The sequence below is a fragment of the Rhincodon typus genome, chromosome 19, assembly GCF_021869965.1.
Source record: "Rhincodon typus isolate 14 chromosome 19, sRhiTyp1.1, whole genome shotgun sequence".
Lineage (NCBI taxonomy): Eukaryota > Metazoa > Chordata > Chondrichthyes > Orectolobiformes > Rhincodontidae > Rhincodon > Rhincodon typus.
This window is the reverse complement of record NC_063350.1, coordinates 13,987,979-13,998,359: the sequence shown is the minus strand read 5'-3', so window position 1 is coordinate 13,998,359 and position 10,381 is coordinate 13,987,979.

The following is a 10,381-nucleotide window of genomic DNA, read 5'->3' as shown; positions in this document are numbered from 1 at the left end:
CTCTATCCCTCTTCTATCCGCCTCCCACTCTCTCCCTATTTATTTCAAAACCCCCTTCCCCTCCCCCTTTTCTGATGAAGGGTCTAGGCCCGAAACGTCAGCCTCTCTGCTCCTATGATGCTGCTTGGCCTGCTGTGTTCATCCAGCCCTGCACCTTGTTGTCTCGGATTCTCCAGCATCTGCAGTTCCTACTATCTCTGATTCGCCCTTAACAGATCTACTCAGTACACTTTGTGTTTCATACACAGGGGCCACCAAAACTGATTTTAAAATAAGGCAATGGATGAATTAAATGGCCAGCTGTCTCTGTGAAATGTAAGTTTTCTGAATGTAGCCAACTTCCATTCCCAGTCCCACGGAAAGGGGAAGTACCATGTTGAGAGGCAGGACTTCCAACTTCCAGGCTCATCCACAATTTCCACCATGAAAAAGGCACTCAGTGATAGTGCAAATCCAGCCCAATAATTTACCAATGCAGAACTAAAGAGTATACAAATCAAAAACAATGTATGAAGTTGAAAAAGTGCCAATCAGAAAATACTTAAGACTTATGTAAAATCATGAATGACATTTCAAGAGAAAAGTGGGATTTGTAAAGATATTTTTAAATCATTGAATGAAATTTCAAGTATTCACACAAAATAAGGTATTAAGCAAAATTTAGGAATTGGAAAATTACATTTTGTGCATTAATGTGATTATGTTTTCCTACTGAGTTGTTTGCCATGTCTTTTAATGACTTCCTTAAAGATGTCGCTTCAGAATCTCAGCCTGTATTAAAGGATTAGACTTTGACTTAATCTCCTCTCCAGTGCCCAGAAGAGTTGGAGAGATTCCAACCACATCTGTGCTTTTCTAGCTTATGCAGTTTGCAGAAGTAGCCAATAAGTAATCTGTACTTTCAAAGCATGTGCTGATTGCAGAATTTCCCAGCATGGATTCAAAGATTTCTCCAAGTTTAGGTAAATAACATCAGAATTCAACCTGTGGTAATATGTGAAATCTTTTGCTTTTTTCTAAAAAGATTCTTGGAATTGCATACTCATAAGATGCATTTCAGGCAAACCTAGCATTTAACATGTTAATAATTGTCTTTTACTATTAGTCACTGCTGACTGGGTAGGTAAATCCTGTGAGTAGCATTGACTATAGATTTTTATAATACAATTGGAAGAGAAACAAGGATTGTTAAGAATATATTGATCAATGATTGAAGAAGGCTTTGGCTTTATTTTTGCAAGCAATTTAAACCTTGGATGAGTTTTATTAGATTCCTTCTGATTCTCTGTTATTCACATCACTTTCCATAAAATTTCTCCCTCAGTTTTCCTTTTATTAAGTGACTGCGATAATAGAAGACCAGCCAGTATGAAACTTCTATGGTTAGAAGTTGGATCTTGGTGTCAGGATCTGGGCATCAGGAGACAAAAGCTCACATTGGGTTAGGAACACTCACTGGATCTTATTAACCTTGCTTTATGCTGTAATTACAAACACCACTGCCAGTATACTTAGATTCTTCTCATATTTCTGGGCTGTGGGTGTCTACACGCTCATTCTTAGATTTTGTTTTTGCTAAATTCACACATCTCTTTGTTACTAACATCCCTAATTCTTCCTTATTCTAGAATAATAGCTCAGTGAGGAGATAATGGCTCAGTAGTATTATTGTTGGTCGATTAATCTAGAGACCCAAGTAACATTCCTGGGACTCAGGTTCAAATCCCACTATAGTAGATGGTGGAATTTGAATGGGATTGTGCTGCCTTTACAATAATTAATCAGTTGGATAGTAACTGTACCACCTTTCCAGATAGATTTTGCTAAATTTTCTGAACATTCCATTTGATTTCTGAGCTGCACAAATTTCTCTGAGTTTTTCCTCAGTGGCTGGCAGTGTGCTCATTGCATTAATAGAATATGAGAATTTGATAGTCTTTGTCAGCTTTTTCAGCACTGTTGCTCTGGAAAATGTATCTGCCATAATTTATGCCTTTCTTGAAATGTAGACACTGATGTAATTATACCTCATCAGTCTGAACCTGAAACTGCTTTTGCAATGGCATTTTTGCAATCTCCATGACTCCATTGATGTAACTATTGGCTTATGGTCCATTTCAGTCTGGAATCTCAATCCACTGAAATACAAATCTTTCACATCTCCACATAGCAGCCAATGCTTCATTTCCAATGATAGAATCTCTCTGTTCAGTTTCCATTAATTGTCTCAATGTAAAGTGCATGGGATCCCGTGTTCCTGAAACTGAGCGAGGACTGCTGTTGTCCTAAGGACAATGCATCCATGGCTTTTATGGTTAATAAGGCTAAGATATAGTAAGAAAATACATCCATAGAGAGCAGCTTCTAAGTTTCTGAAAAGCCGCAGTCAGTTTCTGAGTCTAGTACAATTTTCCAAAAGTTTTCTTGTGGGGTGAATATGATTGACTAAGCGATGAACTTTCCACTTGACCCAACAAGCATTGCATGTCACTTACCCATTTTGCAGCTGGAAATTCACCTCTAGCCCTCACTTTTTAAAAATGCACAATGATTCCTTGTTCTTGGATTATATGTCCCAAAAATGTGATTGTTGCTTTTTGAGAATTTACATTTCTTGTTGCACATACAGTCCTGTCTTCTGTAATGTTATTAACACCTCTGTGACCCTATGTTCATGTTCCTTTTCTATCTGACCATGCATTAGAATAACATCCATGTGTCAAATAGTTTCACATTTTCATTCATGAATTCTTGATATTGCGATCTGAAAATCTTCTGGTGTGGACAAAATTCCAAAGCAGGGTTGATTAAAATAAAATCTTTAATCAGTGTAGCCATTGGTCATACTGATTGTCAAGAAGAATCAACCAAACTCCACTGTTTGCGTATAATTTGGTAAAGAATTTACTCCTTGCTAATTTGGCCAGACTGCTGTCGACTCACAAATTTGAATGGAATTCTTTTTGCACTCCATTTTTCAATGAGTGAGATCGACACACAATTTTATTTCTCCACTTGGTTTGTGTTCCACTAGTTGCACTCAACTCTTGACCTCATTACAGCCTTAGCCCAAACATGGATAGAAAAGGTGAAGTCAAGATGGGAAGCAATGATGTGTGCCCTTAGGAACATAGGAGTAGGAGTAAGCCGTTCAGTCCCACAATTTCCTGCTCCTCCATTCTAGACCATGCCTAGTCATTAGGGCAACATGGTGGCTCAGTAGTTAGCACTGCTGCCTCACCATACCAGGGATCTGCAACAAACAGCCTTAGAAAACTGTCTGTGTGGAGTTTGCACGTTCTCCCTATGTCTGCGTGGATTTCTTCCACGTGCGCTAGTTTCCTCCCACAGTCCAAAGATGTGCAGGTTAGGTGAATTGGCCATGCTAAATTGCCCATAGTGTCCAGGTTTGTGCAGGCGGGGTGGGTTAGCCATAGGAAATGCAAGGTTACAGGGTTAGGATGGGGGAATAGGTGTGGGTGGGATGCTATTTGGAGGGTCGGAGTGGACTCATGGGCTGAATGGCCTGCTTCCACTCTGTAGAGATTCTATGATGTACCTCAATGCCATATTCTCAGGTTATTCCTCTATCCCTGGATTTCATTAATAACTAGAAATCTATCAAATTGTCTCTTGAAATTACTTAATGATTAAGCATCCCCAGCCTCTTGGGTACAGAACCCCAAAGATTAAACACCCTCCAAGTGAAGAAGTTCTTCTTCATCTCATTCCTAAATGGCTTGCATTTTATTCTGAGACTGTGTTGCTTAGTTCTAGACCCCACACCCAGGGGAAACATCTTTTCTGCATCCATTCTGTATATCCCTTTCAAAAATGTGTAAGTTTCTGTGAGATCACCTTTCATTCTTCGAAATTCCAAAGAATGCAGGCCCAGTCTCTCATTCTCTCCTCAATGGACAGTCCCATCAATGCCAGGAGTGCTGGTCCAATAAAAGGGATGCAGGAATAAATTTATTGATGACACGAGTTGTCAATGTGAACGAGTTGACTTTTTCTCTTTGTAAAGTGGCTCATTGTCACACAATGAGATGGCAAAGTCAAGAACTGTCTTCAGGTTTAATCTTCAAAGTAACACTATTAATTATAAAAACACACTAAATACTGCTACACCTGGTAATCATACATATACCACACTCTAACTTCTAGTTGCATTCAGTAAGGTCTAATTTATCTTCTCCACGAGCTCATGTTCATATACTCAGAGATAGTAGGAATTGCAGATGCTGGAGAATCTGAGATAACAAGGTGTAGAGCTGGATGAACACAGCAGGCCAAGCAGCATCATAGGAGCAGGAAGTCGCAGTGGAGTTAAAATTGTATCAGAGATAGTAGGAACTGCAGGTGCTGGAGAATCTGATCGCAGTGGGGTTATGTGAGTCTTCTAACAGGTTCTAACTTGCCTTCATTGTGTTAAAGTCAGAAATCAGACGATGCCAGGTTATAGTCCACAAGTTTATTTGATTTTTGGTTGGGCTATAACCTGGTGTCATCTGATTCCTGACCTTGTCCACCCCAGTCTAACACCAGCATCTCTACCTCATTGTGTTGTTTAGGTTCAATGATGCACATCTGCCATGGCATCATCGTATGGTTGCTCTGTGGGTTCTGAAACCGTTACACTACAACCCTCCCCAACATTACTCCCCTCTCAAAAAAATTGAAGTCCGTAATATACATTATCAATTGAGTTACCTATATTCCTTCTTTTTCAATGTTTCCAGTATATTCTTTCCTTCTGTCTGTTGGATATCTTCAAATCTGTGATTTATGCATCTGTTTTGAAAGGTAATTGAGGAAAGTCAATGACCAGGTTCAGAAACATAGGGTAATTTTGCTTGTTTTCTGCTGGCTTCCATTAGATCAGAGATTCAATTGTGTTGATGTAAAACTGCAGAATGTATGAGGATGTTGGATTGGGTCTACTTCTCCATCACTAACATCTGCATCTGGTGCTAGTGTTAACTCTCTGAGAAAAGAATTATGTCGTGCATTCCTGGGTAGTTGTTCTTCATTTAGAAACGTGTGTTCCCTTGCAGCATGGACAAGATTCTGTACCAAGTCATGAATGTACGTGTTGAGTTAGGAAGGATCTGATTTGCTGCTTGTTACATTCTTTATGTTGTGGCACATCTTCAAGAAGCGACCTCTTTTGGTACAATAAGTATAATCTTAAATGCAATCTCTTGTGAACCAAGAACCACCTAACTCATTGGTTCTTGGTTAATTTGAGATGGATAAGACCTTGATGGCTATGGCATCTTCCTGAGATCCTTCCTCTCTCTTTGAGCAGTTTTTCCTGTAGTTTTTCTTCCAGTCAAGCTCAACTTTCAGAGGCAGCCCTGAGGCCACCCATGTCTGCAAGCATCTTGTTTCAATGCAGGCTTTTATGTAAACAGAAAAATACTTCATCACCAGCCAATTCAAACTGTAGCCAAGTACAGGAAAGCTCCAAAAACAAGTACAATTGCACTGCCAGCCAGACGAAATAATCCACCAACGAACCTGTAAGTCGTGCGTGTTCCCTTAAAGTAGCACTGGTAGGGAATCATTAACTTCTGTTATATTCATCTGTGCAAGACGTGGAGCTTGAAAGTGGCAGATGAGGCATTGATGATTGATGTAATAATTTGACAGCTTCACATGTTGCCAAAGATTGTTCAATGCCCTTTACAAAATGGCATCTTACACAGTTCAGATACTGAAAACTGGCCATTAAGTACTTCAAAAAAATCTCACCGTCAGGCAAAAGCGTGATAAAACTATAGCTGATACATATTACCAGTTCAGCATTTTCCATCTCAACAGGGCAAATGTACAAAATAATTTATGTCTACAAATATTTCTATTATCAGATCATTCGCGAATAGAATGATTTTTTTCTTGTACTGCCAAAATGTCATATCTAATAGTATCAGGACGCATAAACAAAATCAAACTCTGAGTTTACTTCAGAACAATAAAGCACTGTGCCTGCTTTGGTTCTTGCTGTTCACAGTGAGTGTTTCAAATAAAACAAATGGCAACCATTTTCAATTTTATAACTAATTCCCTCATGCCAAACCATTGTCCTTAGTTCTAATCCTTGTGTGTAGATCCACACAGATTCTTACTAACACCCTTTCAAGTGGTTTTTCACATTAAAGTATTAAAGAATGATTCAAAGATTTATGCATTAGCACATGTTTAAGCATTAAAATGTGAGTCATGTTTTTATATGTGAATGAGTCATAGCTTTACACAATGGAGTGTGATATATGATTTTGCACTAGATTGTGATGTATGGTTTTACATATCAAACCATGGTTTCACCCCCTGCATATCGATATGTGATGCACATTAAGATGTGATGTATGATATTACACTTTAAAGTATTTTGGTTAATCAGTAATTTTCCATCCCTAATGGTTTGGTGGTCAATGGATGAATTAAAACAGTGTATCTGTAATTTATATATTCCTCAAGATACACCAGCTCTGTTTTCTGTGAACTATTAAGTGACCATTTTCTTGTTGGCTGTCATCATTTTCTTCAGAAGCATTAATTGGTTAATTCGAATATGTCTTAGCGTACTGTTAGCACCTCGCCCACAAGTTCTTACTAGCCGGGAGAAAGGTGTAATGCACACCATCTATATATATGGATTATTACAATGCCTTGAAGTATTAGTAATAAGCGTCATAGAATCCCTACAGTGTGGAAGCAGGCCATTCGACCCGTCAAGTCTACATTGACCCTCTGAAGAGCATCCCACCCACACTCACCCTCCCTACCTTAAGCCTATAACCCTGCATTTCCCATAGCCAATCCACCTAAACTGCACATCTTTGGACTGTGGGAGGAAACTGGAGCACCCGGAGGAAACCCACACAGACACGGGAAGAATGTACAAAGTCCACACAGACTGACATCCAAGGCTGGGATCAAACCCGGTTCTTTGGTACTGTGAGGCAGCAGTGTTAACTCAGCTGGGCAAGTTAAAATATTTGCAGGAAATTTCTATCCATTATTTTAACAAAAAAACCCAATCCCTAATTTACTAATTTTAAATCAGTAATACACAGTGCATTTACCATATAATAAGAATGTTAACGTACATTTTGCAACAAAATAACATGTAAATGTTAAAGCTTGAATTACACCAGGTAAAACATTGCTTAACAAAAAGGACAACTGGCAGATTTCTTGCTGCTTGGCTCTGCTTTGTGAGGTCTTTTTGAAGCTGGGAGAGTAAAGATTCAAATGTAGTAACAGGTCTATACTACAGATCTCTAGTAAAAAATAGTTAGTGCTGAGTTGGAGTACCATCTTGAATATTTGTTCTGTTTTACATTGTTCCAAACTTTATTGATCATCATTTCATCCTGGAAGCAATATGACCACAATGTGACCCCATCATGATACAGAAAATATACAGCCACTAGTTGTTCATTTTAATTGACAGGACAGATTTAAACCCAGAATATGAGCATATGTTTCAGCTTGATTCCAGTGATCCAGGGATTGGACTTCAGCTCTTGCTGGGGCCAGGATCTGAGGTGGGTGCAAACTGATTATCTACCCCCAACCTGTTGCTCCATCCTGCAGGATCAAGGGTAGGGGGAGCCTGGGGTATTAATGGCAGGGCTGCCCAGTGAAAGAGTATCGACAGCTGTCATAGCTAAGTAAGAGGCTGACTAGTATTTTTCTAGATGACCTCCAGGTTACTGACGGTGGAGGGACAGTTTAGGTGCTTGGATGCCCGGGTGTTAATGCTCCTTAAGGGACAGGCACAGCCACATTAAGTGAGGCTTTCCCCCTACAGTCCAAGGTGGTTGCCCGTCAGTGAGATTCATTTCTACAGAATCCCTACAGTGTGGAAACAGGCCATTCAGCCCATTGAGTCCACACAGACGCTCCGAAGAGCATCCCACCCAGACTCACTCCTTATCCTTACCCTGCATTTCCTGTGATTAATCCACTTAGCCTGCACATCCCTGGACACGATGGGCAATTTAGCACGGCCAATCTACCTAACCTGCACATCTTTAGACTCTGAGACGAAACTGAAGGAAACCCATGCAGACACAAGGAGAATGTGCAGGCTCCGCACAGACAGTTGCCTGAGGGTGGAATCAATCCTGGGTCCCTGACATTGTGAGGGACCAGTGCTAACCACTGAGCCACTTAGATTTTTTTAAATCTCAATTTTTTAAAATTTTTTAATCCCAATTTTTAAAATCTAAGTTTAAAGAAGCTGAAATGAGGGCATGTCTATTTTGAAGCACCCTCTCACCTTAATTTCCTTAATTCAAGCCTTCTGCTCTTTTCAAATTTGAAGGCCTCTGTGGTCGCTAAACTCGATTTGATGACAAGCCTGTCTCCAGGTCAATTAGTAATTAAAATTACAATAAGTGTTTGTTTCATCTTGAGGGTTTTAATTTTTTTTAAACTCAATCGGTTCAGAGATGTTATTACACATCTCTGGAGCAGGTGAGACTTGAACCCAGGCCTCCTTGTCCAAAGGTAAGGACATGACCACTACACCTCAAGTGCTCTCCCAATCCCGAGTACCCACCTAACACTGTTCTGATCCCTGTGTCCTGCACCCAGAGGAAAATGCTGTCCCTTGATTTGTTGGTAAGGTTATGTTTATTGTCTATCTCAAGTCGTCCCGAAGATCTGGTTTGGACCTTCTCCTAGAAACCTTAAAGTATGTGAATGCATATTGTGGCAATGCACTTGGGACAGTACTGATATTCAAACCCCAATACTCCTGTGATTATCACAAAACTTCAAGATTTAATCAAAATACCTAATTCTCCTGCTTGACAATCTCAGAAAACACTGACCAGGTTCCTGCATTTACCAAGATACTACTATTTATAACAAATAAATCAATTCTTACCAAACAAAGACAAACAAAATATGAATTACCAGCTTATTAACTCTCTAACTTAAACCCAATTCCTTCTTAACTGCTTACACACATGTAGGCAGACATAGACAAAGAAAGAATCATAGATATTAATGGTTGAAAACTATTGGACGAACACAGTGCAAAAGCACCATTACACAGGATTCAGGAGGTTTCCCTTTGCTTCTTCCAAGTCCCTCTTATCTCTGAACTTCTTTGTTCAAAGTCCCCTCCATTCTTTACTGAAGAAACAGGGTGATTGGAACACTAATCAATCAGTTTCTCAAACACTGGTTAGAGATAACAACTGATAGACAATGGCGAATGAGAATAGCTAGTTGTCTTCTGCTTCTTTGTTACTTCTTTGCAAAGAGAGAGAGGATGTTGTCTTTTTTCAAATCTGGATGCGTTCTGCCATTATATTGTTCACACACAATCTGTCAACCTGCTTAAGAGCCAATCAGTGAGTTGCCATGTTAAACACTCCTGACCCTCACAACTGGTCCTGATTGAAACACCAATCAGCAGACTTTCTTTAAGCAAAACTACCGTCAACAAATACCTATGTCACTGATGAATCCAATAATTCTGTCTTCGTGCCTGAACAAGGCAACAATTTAAATACAAATCATAACATGATTCATTAACTTTTAAAGCTTATTTGAAAACTATAACATCTCCTTCCACTTTTTCTTTTGGTTTAAAGCAATGTTTTTTTCACACCTTTCTGAAGAAGGGTCACTTGACTTGAAATGTTAACACTGCTTTCTCTTCACAGATGTTGTCAGACATGCTGAGTTTCTCCAGAAATTTCTGTTTTTGTTTCCGATTTACAGCATCTGTATTTCTTTCATTTATATAATTGGGAAATTGGCATTGAGGAAGAAGTGATGGAACATTTGGAAAGACAAAATGTATTTCTTCAGAGTCAGTATGATTTTAAGAAGGGTAAATGGTGTTTGCTAGAACTCTTCAATGATGAGCAAGCAAAATGGATCATGGAGGTCCTGTAGATGTGATATCTCCGGACATCCAGAAGGCATTTGATAAGGTGCCACACAAAAGATTAATACACAAGACAAGATCCCATGTGACTGGGGTAATATGTTAACTGGGTATAGGATTGGCTAACCACCAGAAAGCAGACGCTCAGGATGAATGGTTTTTTTTCTAGTTGGCAAGCTTAACTAGTGGAGTTCCACAGGGTTCAGTTCCTTCAGCCCAACTATTTTCAATCTACATTCATGACTTGGATGCAGGGACAGAATGTGCTAAAGCCAAAATTACAGATGACATTGAAATAGGTGGGAAAGTAAGTGTTGCAATGAAGAAATAAGAAATTTATAAATGGATATGGATGTTAGGTGAATGAGAGAAATTTGACAGGTGGAGTTTAATGTGTGAGGTTATCTATTTGATCAGAAGAATAATAAGATAACTTATTATCTCAATGGAGAGAAACTTCAA